The 15,384-nt window shown below is 51.3% G+C and overlaps 2 protein-coding genes across 11 annotated transcripts in view; both read left to right on the top strand.

Annotated features, from left to right (window-relative positions):
• Positions 1–15,384, top strand: part of LOC310659054 (uncharacterized protein) — a 29,516-nt gene that overhangs the window by 8,865 nt on the left and 5,267 nt on the right. Inside the window, exons 1-2 of one of the 10 annotated variants that reach the window (XM_083401976.1) lie at positions 3,757–3,918; positions 14,396–14,568. The exons of 4 other annotated variants lie outside the window; for them this stretch is intronic. The gene's annotated coding sequence lies outside the window, so the exon portion shown is untranslated. Of the gene's footprint in view, positions 1–2,474; positions 3,095–3,756; positions 3,919–12,599; positions 12,673–13,890; positions 13,912–14,395; positions 14,569–15,384 lie in introns of those variants that run through there. 5 more of the 10 variants (XM_083401977.1, XM_083401978.1, XM_083401974.1 and 2 more) reach the window with 5 other exon arrangements.
• LOC310658851 (uncharacterized protein) overlaps positions 11,159–15,384 on the top strand; it is a gene marked incomplete at its 3' end in the record, with an annotated part of 53,453 nt that continues 49,227 nt past the window's right edge. The window contains exon 1 of the mRNA XM_083401220.1: positions 11,159–11,253. The remainder of the gene's footprint in view (positions 11,254–15,384) is intronic.

Here is a 15,384-nt window from a genome sequence, read left to right as displayed (position 1 = left end):
TTGCTTGGAAGCAGACGGCAGAAAGCTTTGCTTTGTGAAGCCCCTGAATATGCTGAGTTGCTGACTTCCCTCCAAGACGACAGGAAGCGAAAGACACACATCCATTGCCCTATGTCCTTCCAGCCTCTTTCCTCCCTTGCTCCCTTCTGCCGGTGTGTGTGCCTGACTTAGATATTCTGTGTGGTGTATTTTTTTATGGCTGAAACTGGTTTTGCTCTCAGGAGCTAAGTTTTGTGCCTCACTGGGGACCCAGTGAGAACTGTATGCTTTGAAAGCTCAGTAAACTATTACTGAAGAAGTCCTGCTGCCTCTGTGTGTGTTTTTGACCTCAGCATGGCAATTGCTTTACACGTGGCCCCTACCCTGCCAATACTTGGCTCATGCCCTGGAGTTGCTTTACTCAAGCATGCAAGACGGGTGCATCTGTGTGCACTCCAAAGCAAATAAAGTACTCGCCTTTCTATGAGAGTGCAGTGGTACCTTGGATTACAGACGCTTCAGGTTACAGACACTTCAGGTTACAGACTCTGCTAACCCAGAAATAGTACTTTGGGTTAAGAGCTTTGCTTCAAGATGGGAACAGAAATCATGCGGTGGCAGCGGGAGGCCCCATTAGCTAAAGTGGTGTCTAGGTTAAGAACAGTTTCAGCTTAAGAACGGACTTCTGGAAGGAATTAAGTTCTTAACCTGAGGTACCACTGTAATGTGTTTTCAACTGTTTTTATTGTTGTTTTTTAATTTTGTAATCTGCTCTAGGAGATTCGGATTACAGTAACGATGATAATGATGTTACATTGCTTAACATGCCCTCTCCCCAGTGATACTTGCAGGCACTCCTGGGTCCATCATGGTCGCTTGAGGCCCATGTCCAGCTCAGGCTAGTTCCCCACCCCACAGACCTTTTGGGACAGAGAGGACATGGCCCTGGTCCTCCCTGCTCTGCACCAGATGGGATGGTTGCAACGCTCTCTGTGTGGAACTGCCTTGAAGGCGACTCAGGAACTGGTCCAAAACACAGCAGCCAGATGATTGGCTGGGCTGCCTCTCTTTATGAATGGCATTTCTCTCCCACCTCTTTGTCCAAGGAGATCAAGGTGGCATCCATCGGTCTACCCCTCCCCACTGAGTCCCCCCACAACAAACACGTTGGATTCCTGTTTTAAAACAGTTGCACTGGTTGTTTCCATTCCAGCAGGACCTCTCCTGCTCTCAATGACTTGGCTTGTGAGACCTCCAGTGGTGCTTTCATAGAACTATAGAGGTGGATGGCACCCCAAGGATCATCTAGCTCAACCCCAACCCCCAATCTCAGAGAACACACTTGCATCTGGAGGAAATGAGCACTGGAGGAGAAAATGAGCACTGCAGGATCAGGCCATAGGGCTGCCTCCTATAGGGGAGACAGAGCAGAGGAGCCACCCATCGCCCTGTCCTCCTCCTCCACAGATTGGCCTCCCCCTCTTTTAACGCCACTTTTATTGGTGGCCTCTGCCTCTTGTGGGAGGGAGTTCCACAGGTTTTACTCTGCCCTGCAAGAGGAAGCACTTTCTCATCTCTGCCTTCCTTCCTTCCTTCCTTCCTTCCTTCTCCTTGCACAGGTGAGGTTTTAGGGACCAGGGTATATTTCATGTCTGAATGTTTCCATCTGTGGACAACCTCTGTTATAAGAGGGGACTGATCCATACATCTGAATGCGGTTTCTCTGCATGCATTTCCCTGCTCCTGGATCCAAGGGGCCAGCAGTACATCCATGCAAAGGAAGACCAGAACTGCCGCCCTCCTGCGACCCTCCGCGCCCTGACTTGCCCCCCTCTTGCCATGCAGCGCTGGGACCCCCGCTCTCCCCATGGGCCCTATCCTGGGAGAGAGGAGACTCACCGGATTCCAGCAGGCGCCCCCAGGCAGCCTCTGCAGAGCCGAACCAACGGGACCCCCACACGCCCGACTTCTTGCAGGAAAGGGAGGGGTTGGGCTTTCGCTCTGGAGGACCCTGCACCCCCCCCCCCGTATTACTTCCCTGTCTAGGAATCTAGCTTGTTTCCGTTTAACCCTTGGCAAGCCGAGCTCACGCCTCTCCCTCTTTCCAGAGCCGTAGCATCGCGCACCAATGGCATCCTGAGAAGGCGGAGGAGGAGAGGTTTATGAATTACTTCCAGCAAGGGATACATTCAGTTTTGGACAGCAGCTGAAAGGCCCCCTAACAGCTGGCCCTAAGAAATCTTCACTGGCTCCCGGTCCATTTTCGAGCACCATTCAAAGTGTTCTGCTTTTAATATTTCATGTTTGGTTATGTTTTCTTCTCTTCGTTTGGAAGCTGCTCAGAGTGGCTGGAGAAATCCAGTCTGATGGGTGGGGTACAAAAAAAGTTGTTGTTGTTAGATACCCAGCTTTTGATAGGGCTGCTTCGTTCTGTGCTTTTGGACTCCTATGTGGGCTTATGGTTTTGGTTCTTGTGGATCTCATGGGATTTAATGTTTTGCCATTATAAATGCACAGGGATAAGTGCATTTACACAGATACATTTCCGCCAAAAGACGCAAACTCCGGCTTGTAGCCACAGGTGATACAATAGGAGCCTTTCTGCAAATGGCCTTTGCAACACAACTCACTGGGTGGTTACAAAGTATACACATTTGGTTCTTTACAACGGATGCTTTCGCTTAGCCCTGTTTCCTCAATGAATCCACCCATTTCTTGATGAAATTTCTGCCAGGAAAACCTGAGCTGAAATAGTACGGAGAGCAAAACAGCAGCCCTGTCTGACCCCCGTCAGCCTCCAGACTCCCCCAGTCACGTGGCAGGAGATTCTTCCTGAGCCCCCTCCCTCCGTGAGACGGGTATGACATCATGGATGATCCATATGATCCATTGATGATCCACATGTTCCAAGCAGACTGGTCCAAAGAGCAGATCTCTAGGCCTGAATGAAACGGGTCTGCGATGATGGATTCTGGAGTCAAGAAATCCGCTCTTTCCAGTGATCTCTCAGGCTGGCCAGGAAATGGCAGCGAGCAGGAATCCTCAGGCATCCCGGTTGACAGACAGACTTGTCATGTTGCCAAAACAGGATCTCGGAGTCTGATCTGATTTCCAGGTACAACTCATTTTGTGACGCAACCAGGGATGTTTTTGGGGTGCTCTCTCTGTGACCGGGGGGGGGGGCTACTATCTGAGGGTGTCCAAATTGCAACGCGCTTTAGTTCTGGGCTGCTTCACTCCTCGCATGGGGGTGTGGGGGCTCTGCCCGCAAACAGATCAACAGCTGCCTTGCTTTCTTCCTGGCCTCATTGTGTTACCTCTGACGGAGACACAAGGGATGAATTTTACCTGGGTGTCGGGGGGAAGTGTGTGTGTGCAAAAGCCCAAGCCCCATTTTCTCCGTAACACAGGAGTCACAGAGCCCGACCTGCTGTTCAATGTGCACCAATACCAAAAACATGGAATGGATCTAAGATCATGGCGTAGGGGGCGGGGGAGGGAAGGATTTTGCAATCTAAACATTGTAGGGGGGGGGACCGCACTTTGCAAATGGATTGCCGGGATCAGCCCCCCTCCCGCTCTCCTCATCCCCAGAAGGAAGAAAGAAGAGGGGAAACCTTCCTCTCCTTCGCCCCCCTCAATTCCTCCCTTCCCGGTACATCGTTCTCTCACCCCGCCCCACAACCCTCAACCCCCCCCCCCCCGTATGTCGCACCTCTTCCTCCTCCTCTTCCTCCTCCTCGCCATCCGGCTTCTGTTTCCGGAATGAGCGGAGAGCCCCCCTCCCAAACTGCCTGCTTCACCCGCAAGTGGAGCTTCTACGCCAGGTTGCTGCTCTGCGGCGTGGCTCTAGGGGGGAGGAGGATGGGAAGAGGAGGATCCCCGCCCCCCGTGAATGTTGCAGGAAAGGAAAGGAGACTCGGGAGCGAGGACAAAGAGGTAAAGGGGTCGCGGAGGGGAGGAGGGGGCAGAAAGGACCCAGAGATCCCGCCAGCTCCCCAAAGCGCCTTTCGTGGGCCCCATGGGAAGGGCCTGGATCCCTGCACGTGTGCTGCGAAGGGGGCTTTCCATGGCAGCCGCGGACATAACCCTAAACATATAAGGCGCCAAGGGGGTCCTCTGGGTGCAGGGGAGACTCTGGGACAGAGGGAGGGAGTCGAGGAAGTGGGGAGGGGGAGCATCCTTGGGGCAGGAAAGGGCAGCAATGGGGGGGGGGCTAGGAAGACCAGTCTTTGGGGAGACTTCTCCATGGTGGCCCCTGCGGGGATTCTCTGGAGGGGCCGCCTTGGCTTCTCCTTCCCACCCAGGAATCGGCCACCCCTTCAAGGCGACCAGAGACAGATCCCTGGAAAGTGGGGGGTCCAGTCCCCCCCTTGCTTCCTGCAACCTCCATCCTCTTCCCACCCCATAAGCTCCTGCCCTGTCCAGACGCAGTGGTTCTGCCAAGTCCAACCATTGGTCCCCCTGGAGAGGAGAGGAAAGAGGAAGAGGAAGAGGGGAGGGGAGAGGGCTTCTCAGAAGCAGCTCTTCGTTTCCGCAATCCCTCCCAAGAAGCAGCCAGAAACCTTTTCCTCTCTCTCAGGCTTCCATCTTTAAGTTTATTTTCCACTGCCTGGTTCCAGTACAAAGAAAAGACAGTAAAACATCAGACATTAAAAACCTCCCGATAGAGGGTTGCCTTCAGCTGTCTTCTAAATGTCAGAATGTTGCCCATTTCCTCGCCCTCTGCCTGGTTCCCTGTAATTTCGCATCTCGCAGGGGGGGAATCAGCAGAAGACCTTTGAAGGACCACCTCCCTGTCCAGACTGAGCGATGTTGGTGGAGATGCTCCTTCAGGTCTACAGGGCCGAGGTTGTTGAGGGCTTTAGGTTGCAGATCTTGCTGCTCCATAATGATCTCATTCAGCAAATAAATTTATTACTAAAGGCAAAGAAGCATAATAGGATTCAAAAAATAGCAGAAATGTAACTTACATAAAACCCTATCTCAGCATACCAAAACAGCACTCAACTAAGAATCACACAAGCAGAGTAGAGAAATAGCAGAATAGGAAGTGGGATCAGACGCCTTTCGGCCTTGTAATTTATATTCTATTAAATGTCAGAGGAACCTTGGGACTGGATAACAAGCCTGGCTCACTCCAGTATAAACCAGCTTCATCTGGTTCCCCAAAACAAGAAAGGTTCTTCATAACCTCATCGCAACTTATCCCACCACCAGCTCTCAGCAGAAAGGAAACTGCCAGGTTTCAGGAAGCCTGCATTAGATCAATACTTTTCTATGCCTGGAAAATGCAGCCATGCCACTTAAAGGTCAGTACCAACAGTTTGAATTGTGCTTGGAAATCTGGTGGGAGCCAGGTAAAGTCCTTTAAGGGCAGTGATATGTGGTCACGGCGGCTGCTCCCATTCAGTTGCACTTTCTGGGTCACCTTCAAAGGTAGCCCCATGTAGACCACATAGCAGTAGTCCAAGTTGGAAATAACCAGAGCATGCACCACTCTGGTGAGACAGTCTGCGGGCAGGGAGGGTCTCAGCCTGCGTTTCAGATGGAGCTGCTAGGCAGCTGCCCTGGACACAGAATTGACCTCCGCCTCCATGGTCATCTGTGAGTCCAGAATGACTCCCAGGCTGCACACCTGGTTATTTAGGGGCACAGTTACCCCTTTCAGGACCAGGGAGTCCTCCACACCAGCCCACCCCCTGTCCCCCAAAAACAGTACTTCTGTCTTGTCAGGATTCAACCTCAATCCATCAGCCACCATCCATCCTCCAACCGGCTCCAGGCACTCACACAGGCCCTTCACCGCCTTCACTGGTTCTGATTTGAAAGAGAGGTAGAGCTGGGTATCATCTGCATATTGATGGACACCCAGTCCATACCCCCTGATGATCTCTCCAAGTGGCTTCATATAGATGTTAAAAAGCTTGGGGGAGAGGACGGAACACCACAAGTGAGGGCCCAGGGGTCTGAACACTCATCCCCCCCACCACCACTTTCTGAACACGGCCCAGGAGGAAGGAGCGAAACCACTGTATAACAGTGCCTCCAGCTCCCAGCTCCTCTAGACGGTCCAGAAGGATTTTATGGTCGATTGTATCAAAGGCCGCTTAGAGATCCAGCTCTCACCTTTGTCCCTAGCTCGCCGGAGATCATCAACCAGCACGACCAAGGCAGTTTCAGTCCCATGATGAGGCCTGAATCCCGACTGGAAGGGATCCAAATGGTCCGCTTCTTTCAGGCGTGCCTGGAGTTGTTCAGCAACCACCCACTCAATCACCTTGCCCAAGAATGGAAGATTTGAGACTGGGCGATAGTTGGCCATACTGGCCGGGTCTAAAGATGTTTTTTTAAGAAGCGGTTTAATGACCGCCTCTTTCAGTGGGTCTGGGAAGACTCCCTCACAGAGGGAAGCATTCACCACCCCGCAGAGCCCATTGCCCAGCCCTTCCCAGATAGCTTTTAGAAGCCAGGATGGGCAAGGATCAAGGAGACAGGTGGTTGGTTTCACGCGTCCAAGCAGCCTGTCCACATCCTCGGGGGTAATGGATTGAAATTGATTCCATGCAACTTGACCAGACAGGGCTCTAGCACTCTCCCGCCCCGGCCCTGCTCCCACGGTGGTGTCTACCTCCTTCCGAATATGAGTGATTTTATCTGCAAAAAACTTTGCAAAATCATTGCAGGAGGTCTTTACAAGGTCTTCACAAGTCCTCGGTGGTAAAGGTGGTTCCGTTAAATTGCAAACCACCTGAAAGAGTCTCCTGCTACTATTTTCTGCAGATGCAATAGAGGCAGTGAAGAAAGTCTTCTTTGCCGTCGCTATCACCACTTGGTAGGCTCGACACTGAGCTCTAACCTGTGTCCGGTCAGATTCGGAATGAGTTTTCTGTCACCAACGCTCTAGCCGTCTCAGCGATTGTTTCATCGCCTCAGCTCCGAAGAAAACCATGGGGGTGTCCAGGCTCCATGCAATCAGAGAGGGCGCTTCGGAGCCAGACAGTCGATAGCCCTGGTTAACTCCGCATTCCAGCGGGCCACCAGGGAATCAACTGAAAGGCCATCAACATGAGATAAAGCATCCCCAACCACTCTCTGGAAACCATTTGGATCCATTAAGTGGCGGGGGCAGACCATCCGAATTGGTCCCACCTCCCTGCAGAGGGGAAGGGTCGCAGAGAAGTCCAGTTGCACCAGGAAGTGATCTGACTATGGCACTTCTTTTCTTTCACATTTACTTAGTGTCAGATCACCCACGTCACTAGAGGTGAACACCAGGTCTAAGGCATGTCCATGACTATGATTTGGGCCAAACTTATTCAGGGACAGCCCCATGGAGGCCATGCTTTCCACAAAGTCCCGAGCGGCCCCTTATAAGGTCGTGTCGGCGTGGATGTTAAAATCCCCCAGGACAACCAAACTAGGTGTCTCCAGGAGAACATCCGCCACGACCCGGAGCAGCTCTGACAGGGAATCCTTGGTGCAGCGGGGAGGTCGGTACACCAAAAGGAATCCTGTACTGCCCCTATTGCCCAACTTCCAGAACATGCACTCAGAGAACTGGGTCTTCCCAGTAGGACGCCTGATGCAAGCTAATGACTTCCTAAAAATCACTGCAACCCCCCCTCGCCGACCACATGACCTGGGTTGCTGTGTGTAAGAGAATCCAGCTGGGCAAGCAGCAGCAAGGAAAGGCCCATCTGCTTCATCCAACCAGGTCTCTGTCACACATGCCAGGTCAAATCCTCCATCCACAATCAGGTCGTGGATGGCTGTGGTTTTATTTATCATTGACCTGGCATTACACAGCAACACCTTCAGGTCATGTGGGTGTCCCCTGTTGATTCCAGCATCCCTCCGGTCAAGGCCAGACCCAGAGGCAGGGATAGTCTTCAAACAACGACTAAACCTGCCTCCTCGGTAATGACATGGTCTGGTCTTAGCGTAACTCCTCCTCCTGCCCATGATCACTGAGATCGGATGTCCCAGTGCTTTCCCCCGTGGAACTTGCCCCAGCCATTGTGTTGGCTGGGGCCCCACTCCCAGGCAGTCCTGATCCCACCCCTTAAAAACAAAACACAAACTATACACAACCAATAAAACAACAAAAAACAAAAACAGAACAATTATACTCAAATTAATCCCGAACCAAATATCCATCCCACCCACCCATCCCCAACAAAGCAAAAAAGTAAAAAAAGAAATAAAAATTTAAAATGCCACCGACTGCTTGAAGACATTTTAAAACACATTAACCACTTGGAACAGGGAAGCAATAGCAGAACCACTTCCCGCACTTCCCCAAAAGTTTGTTCCAAATAAGGGCCTGGGCCAGTTGGAGAAGGCCCTGGAAGGGAGCAGGCCCTGCAGTCCTCACCACAGCCGATGGTCCAAGGTCTCACCCTTTGTAGCTGGGAGAGTGAGGGCCTGGGCCAGTTGGAAAGGGCTCTGGAAGGGAGCAGGCCCTGCAGTCCTCACCACAGCTGATGGTCCAAGGTCTCACCACAGCAGGAGTACCTTGGTAGCTGGGAGAGTGAGGGCCTGGGCCAGTTGGAAAGGGCTCTGGAAGGGAGCAGGCCCTGCAGTCCTCACCACAGCTGATGGTCTGTTTCTCTTCCACTTCCTGGTTCCAGTACAAATAAAAAACAGTAAAATATCAGACATTAAAAACCTCCCAATACAGGGTTGCGTTCAGCTGTCTTCTAAATGTCAGAATGTTGCCCATTTCCTCGCCCTCTGCCTGGATCCCTGTAACTTCGCTTCTCGCGGGGGGGGGGGGGAATCAGCAGAAGACCTTCGAAGGAGGACCTCCCTGTCCAGACTGAGCGATGTTGGTGGAGATGCTCCTTCAGGTCTACAGGGCCGAGGCTGTTGAGGGCTTTAGGTTGCAGATCTTGCTGCTCCATAACGATCTCATTCAGCAAATAAATTTATTACTGAAGGCAAAGAAGCATAACAGGACCCAAAAAATAGCAGAAATGTAACTTACATAAAACCCTATCTCAGCATACCAAAACAGCACTCAACTAAGAATCACACAAGCAGAGTAGAGAAATAGCAGAATAGGAAGTGGGATCAGACGCCTTTCGGCCTTGTAATTTATATTCTATTAAATGTCAGAGGAACCTTGGGACTGGATAACAAGCCTGGCTCACTCCAGTTTAAACCAGCTTCATCTGGTTCCCCCAAAAAAGAAAGGTTCTTCATAACCTCATCGCAACTTATCCCACCACCAGCTCTCAGCAGAAAGTTTCAGGAAGCCTGCAATAGATCAATACTTTTCCATGCCTGGAAAATGCAGCCATGCCACTTAAAGGTCAGTACCAACAGTTTTAATTGTGCTTGGAAATCTGGTGGGAGCCAGGTAAAGTCCTTTAAGGGCAGTGATATGTGGTCTCGGCAGCTGCTCCCATTCAGTTGCAGTTTCTGGGTCACCTTCAAAGGTAGCCCCATGTAGACCACATAGCAGTAGAATCATAGAATCATAGAATCATAGAGTTGGAAGAGACCACAAGGGTCATCGAGTCCAACCCCCTGCCAAGCAGGAAACACCATCAGAGCACTCCTGACATATGGCTGTCAAGCCTCTGCTTAAAGACCTCCAAAGAAGGAGACTCCACCACACTCCTTGGCAGCAAATTCCACTGTCGAACAGCTCTTACTGTCAGGAAGTTCTTCCTAATGTTTAGGTGGAATCTTCTTTCTTGTAGTTTGGATCCATTGCTCCGTGTCCGCTTCTCTGGAGCAGCAGAAAACAACCTTTCTCCCTCCTCTATGTGACATCCTTTTATATATTTGAAGATGGCTATCATATCACCCCTTAACCTCCTCTTCTCCAGGCTAAACATGCCCAGCTCCCTTAGCCGTTCCTCATAAGGCATCGTTTCCAGGCCTTTGACCATTTTGGTTGCCCTCCTCTGGACACGTTCCAGTTTGTCAGTGTCCTTCTTGAACTGTGGTGCCCAGAACTGGACACAGTACTCCAGGTGAGGTCTGACCAGAGCAGAATACAGTGGCACTATAACTTCCCTTGATCTAGATGCTATACTCCTATTGATGCAGCCCAGAATTGCATTGGCTTTTTTAGCTGCCGCGTCACACTGTTGGCTCATGTCAAGTTTGTGGTCAACCAAGACTCCTAGATCCTTTTCACATGTACTGCTCTCAAGCCAGGTGTCACCCATCTTGTATTTGTGCCTCTCATTTTTTTTGCCCAAGTGCAATACTTTACATTTCTCCCTGTTAAAATTCATCTTGTTTGTTTTGGCCCAGTTCTCTAATCTGTCAAGGTCATTTTGAAGTGTGATCCTGTCCTCTGGGGTGTTAGCCACCCCTCCCAGTTTGGTGTCATCTGTAAATTTGATCAGGATGCCCTTGAGTCCATCATCCAAGTCGTTGATAAAGATATTGAATAAGACCGGGCCCAAGACAGAACCCTGTGGCACCCCACTAGTCACTCTTCTCCAGGATGAAGAGGAACCATTGATGAGCACCCTTTGGGTCCGGTCAGTCAGCCAGTTACAAATCCACTGAGTGGTAGCATAGTCAAGACCGCATTTTACCAGCTTCTTTACAAGAATATCATGGGGCACCTTGTCAAATGCCTTGCTGAAATCAAGGTAGACTACATCCACTGCGTTCCCTTCATCTACCAGGCTTGTAATTCTGTCAAAAAATGAGATCAGGTTAGTCTGACATGACTTATTTTTCAGAAATCCATGCTGACTATTGGTGATCACAGCATTCCTTTCTAGGTGCTCACAGATTGTTTGCTTAATGATCTGCTCCAGAATCTTCCCTGGTATTGATGTCAGACTGACTGGGCGGAAATTATTTGGGTCCTCTCTTTCCCCCTTTTTGAAAATAGGGACAACATTTGCCCTCCTCCAGTCTGCCGGGACTTTGCCTGTTCTCCAGGAATTCTCAAAGATGATTGCCAGTGGTTCTGAGATCACATCTGCCAGTTCTTTTAATACTCTTGGATGCAGTTCATCTGGCCCTGGAGACTTAAATACATCTAAACTAGCCAAGTATTCTTGTACTATCTCCTTAGTTATTCTGGGCGGTGTTTTCTCTGCTGAATCATTTGCTCCAAATTCTTCAGGTCGGGCATTGTTTTCTTTATCGCCATCCGACCTCAGTCCCTCCCAACCTGCCTGCTTCTCTCGCAAGTGGAGCTTCTTTCAGAAAGGGGAGGGAGGAGGCAGGGGAGGACCCCCCCCCCCCGTGGATGTTGCAGGAAAGGAAAGGAGAATGGGGAGCGAGGACAAAGAGGTAAAGGGGTTGCGGGGGAGGGGAGGGGCGGTAAGGACCCAGAGACCCCCACCAGCTCCCCAAAGCGCCTTTCGTGGGCCCCACGGGCAGGGTCTGGATCCCTAAGGCGCCCTGGCGGGGGCGGACATGGTGCCCCCACCCAGGAGGTCCCCACGAGGGCCCCCGTGCCCCGTTTCCCGCACGCAGGCATCCCTGGGGCCCTGTGGGCTCCGCATGGAGAAAGGCGGGTCATGAATGGGTTAACGGGCGCGAGGAACGCCTGGATAGAGACCCCCCGTGTGGCTCGTGTTGGGGGGGGCGGCTCTTGATGGAGATGTGGGGCGCGCAGGGCGAGCGGTGGGTGAGCCTCGATAAGGCAGCCTCTGGGTGCAGGGGAGACTCAGGGAAAGAGGGAGGGGCTCGAGGAAGTCGGGGGGAGCACCCCTGGGGCAGAGAAGGGCAGCAATGGGGGGGGGAGCTTGGAAGACCAGTCTTTGGGGCTTGTCTCCACCATGGTGCCTGCCGGGATTCTCTGGAGGGGCCGCATTGGCTTCTCCCTCCCACCCAAGAATCGGCCACCCCTTCAAGGCGACCAGAGAGGGATCCCTGGAAAGTGTGGGGGGTCTAGTCCCCCCCACCCCTTCCTTCCGGCAAGCTCCATCCTCTTCCCACCCCATAAGCCCCTGCTCTGTCCAGACGCAGCGGTTCAAAACCCGAGAGGAAGGGGGGAGGGAGGAGGCCTTCTCAGAAGTGGCTCTTTATTTCCGCAATCCCACCCAGGAGGCAGCCAGAAACCTTTTCCTCTCTCTCAGGCTTCCATCTTTAATGTCTTTTCCACTGCCTGGTTCATTGAGGATGAGGATAATGTACACCTGTCATCAGAAACGGGTGCAGAGTCCATGGAATGGCTCTCAGGACTGATATAGAAGTTGCACCTCAAAAGCATTTCTGTTCTTATTCTTTGTAGGGAGTGTCAGAGTGACTGACAAGCTGAGATTGTGTCAAGATTTCAGTGTAAGCCTTATAAGAATATAAGAAGATCCCGCTGGATCAGGCCAGTGGCCCATCTCGTCCAGCACCCTCTCGTCCCATCTCGTCCAGAGCGGTAGTCTCCTAATCTGGGGAACCGGGTTCGCGTCTCCGCTCCTCCACATGCAGCTGCTGGGTGACCTTGGGCCAGTCACGCTTCTTTGAAGTCTCTCAGCCCCACTCACCTCACAGAGTGTTTGTTGTGGGGGAGGAAGGGAAAGGAGAATGTTAGCCACTTTGAGACTCCTTAAAGGGAGTGAAAGGCGGGATATCAAATCCAAACTCTTCTTCTTCTTCTTCTTCTTCTTCTTCCCCATCAAAGGACCCATTTTCCTGCTACAGTGGCTGTGGCTGGAGGCTCTACATACAAGGTGTGCCTATAGAGGCCAAAGACTGCCAGTATTAGCACATGTGAGGTGTGTGACCTCCCCTAATTTACAGACTGTATGTGAACGACAAGCTGTGGGTGGGATTACAGTTTATGGCATCCCTGTGATTTTCTCCACCCATAACATTTCATGAACTGATATTGCAGTACGAATTCCAATATAACTACAAAAAATCAACAGCAATATAATAAGAATGATTGTAGTATTTCTACCCTGCCTATCTGGCTGGGTTTCCCCAGCCACTCTGGGCAGGTTACAGCACATATAAAAGAAAGCAAAACATCAGCCTTCTGCTGTCTTCCAAATGTCAGATAGTTGCCCATTTCCTTGCCCTCTGCCTGCTTCTCTGTAACTTCGCTTCTCATGGGGGGGGGGGGTTGAACCAGCGGAAGACCCTCAAAGGAGGACCTCAGTGTACAGACTGAGCAATGGGGGTGGAGACGTTCCTTCAGGTCTACATACCCGAGGCTGTTTAGGGCTTTAGGTTGCAGATCTTCCTCCTCCACAATGATCTCCAGAGCAAGTCCAACATACAATTAGCAGAGTAGGAAAAAATGCTCAGAGACAGCAAAAAATTCCTTCAGCAAATAAATTTGTTACTGAAGGCAAAACAGGAATCTATGCCTGCAAAATGCATCCACGGCAATTTAAAGGTCAGCACCAACAATGTGAAATGTGCTCAGAAACGTACTGGGAGTCAGAGAATATCCTTTGGGGCTGGTGTTATGTTGTCTCAGTGGCGGCTCCCATTCTGTTGTCTAGCTGCCACATTCTGGATTAGTTGCAGTTTACAAGTCACCTTCAAAGGTAGCCCCATGTAGCGCATGGCAGTAGTCCAAGCGGGAGATAACCAGAGCATGCACCACTCTGGGGAGACAGTCTGCGGGCATGGAGAGTCTCATCCTGCGTACCAGAAGGAGTTGGCAGACAGCTGCCCTGGACACAGAATTAACCTGCGCCTGAGCTTGCAGGGCAGCAGCTGAAGAAGGAGCAAAAAGGGTTTTCTTGTGTGTGTGATTCTTTGTGGCTGATTAGCTGCTCTCCCTGTGCAAAGGTCAGAGGGGGCAGGGTTTCTGTTGAGGCAGGTGATTAGCTGTGGGAGGAGCTTATCAGAGCTTGCAGGGCAGCACCGCGTGGAGAGAGGCAGACCATGAAAGGGTTAACGGGCATGAGAAACGCCTAGATAGAGACCCGCCTGTCCCTCCCCATCTCGTCTTGTGGGGCCCCTCCAGATGGAGAGATGGGTCGCGCATGGCGAGGGGTGAGCCGCGCCAAGGGGGCCTCTGGGTGCAGTGGAGACTCCGGGAGAGAGGGGGGGGGCCAAGGGTGGGGGAGCCGGGGGAGGAGGGAGGGGAGCATCCCTGGGGAAGGAAGCGCAGCATTGGCGGGGGGGGGAGGGAGGGGAGTATCCCTGGGGAAGGAAGCGCAGCATTGGCTGGGGGGCGGGAGGAGACCAGTCTGTAGGGAGACGTCTCCATCATGCACCCACAAAGTATCTCCTGAGGCGCTGCCCTGGCTTCTCCCTCGGAAGCGGCTCTTTGTTTCCACAATCCCACCCAGGAAGCAGCCAGAAACCTTTTCCTCTCTCTCAGGCTTCCATCTTAAAGTGTCTTTTCCACTGCCTGGTTCATTGAGGCTGAGGATAAAGTACACCTTTTCATCAGAAACGGGTGCAGAGTCCATGGAATGGCTCTCAGGATTGATATAGAAGTCAAAAGCATTTCTGTTCCTCTTATTCTTTGTAGGCAATGTCAGAGTGACTGACAAGCTGAGATACAACCCATCAGAATCCGATGACAGCAGCTGCGGGAATCTTCCCAGTCAAAGGACCCATTTTCATTATAGACAGTGCCTGTGGCTGGAGGCTCTACATACAAGGTGTGCCTATGCAGGCCAAAGACTGCCAGTGTTAGCACAGGTGAGGTGTGTGACCTTCCCAAATTTACAGACTGTATGTGAATGAGAGTTTGTGGGTGGGATTATCGTTTACGACAACCCTGTGATTTTCTCCACCCATAACATTTTGTGATCTGATTTCGCAGTACGAACTCCAAAATAACTGCAAAAAATCACAAGATGATAAGAATGATTGTAGTATTTATACAATGTAGTCCATCTGCATATGTATATGTAGTCCATCTGGTTGGGCTTCCCCAGCCACTCTGGGCAGCTTCCAGTACACATAAAAGACAGTAAAGCATCAAACATTGAAAACCTCCAGATACAGGTCTACCTTCTGCTATCTTCTAAATGTCAGATAGTTGTTTTTTGCTGCCTCCTTGATCTCTGAAGGGAGGGCGTTCCACAGGGCGGGCGCCACCACCCAGAAGGCCCTCTGCCTGGTTCCCTGTACCCTCACTTCTTGCAGGGAGGGAACCAGCAGAAGACCCTCAGAGGAGGACCTCAGTGTTCAGACTGAAGGATGGGGGTGGAGACGCTCCTTCAGGTCTACAGGGTCGAGGTTGTTTAGGGCTTTAGCTCGCAGATCTTGCTCCTCCATAACGATCTCCAAGACCGACACATAGTTAGCAGAGTAGGAAAAAACACTCAGAAGCAGCAAAAAATTCATTCAGCAGAGAAATTTAGTACTGAAGGCAAAAGCTGGCAAAAACTTAACTTACAGTAAAACCCTAACTTAGTATATCAAAACAGCACTCATGTAAGAAACACACAAGCAGAGTAGAGAATTGCTGATTAGGAAGTGGGACCAGGCGCCTTTCAATACTGCCATTTA

Source organism: Podarcis tiliguerta (assembly GCF_965153285.1).
Source record: "Podarcis tiliguerta genome assembly, chromosome: 10".
In the NCBI taxonomy this organism is placed as follows: domain Eukaryota; kingdom Metazoa; phylum Chordata; class Lepidosauria; order Squamata; family Lacertidae; genus Podarcis; species Podarcis tiliguerta.
This window is presented reverse-complemented; position numbering and strand designations above follow the sequence as displayed.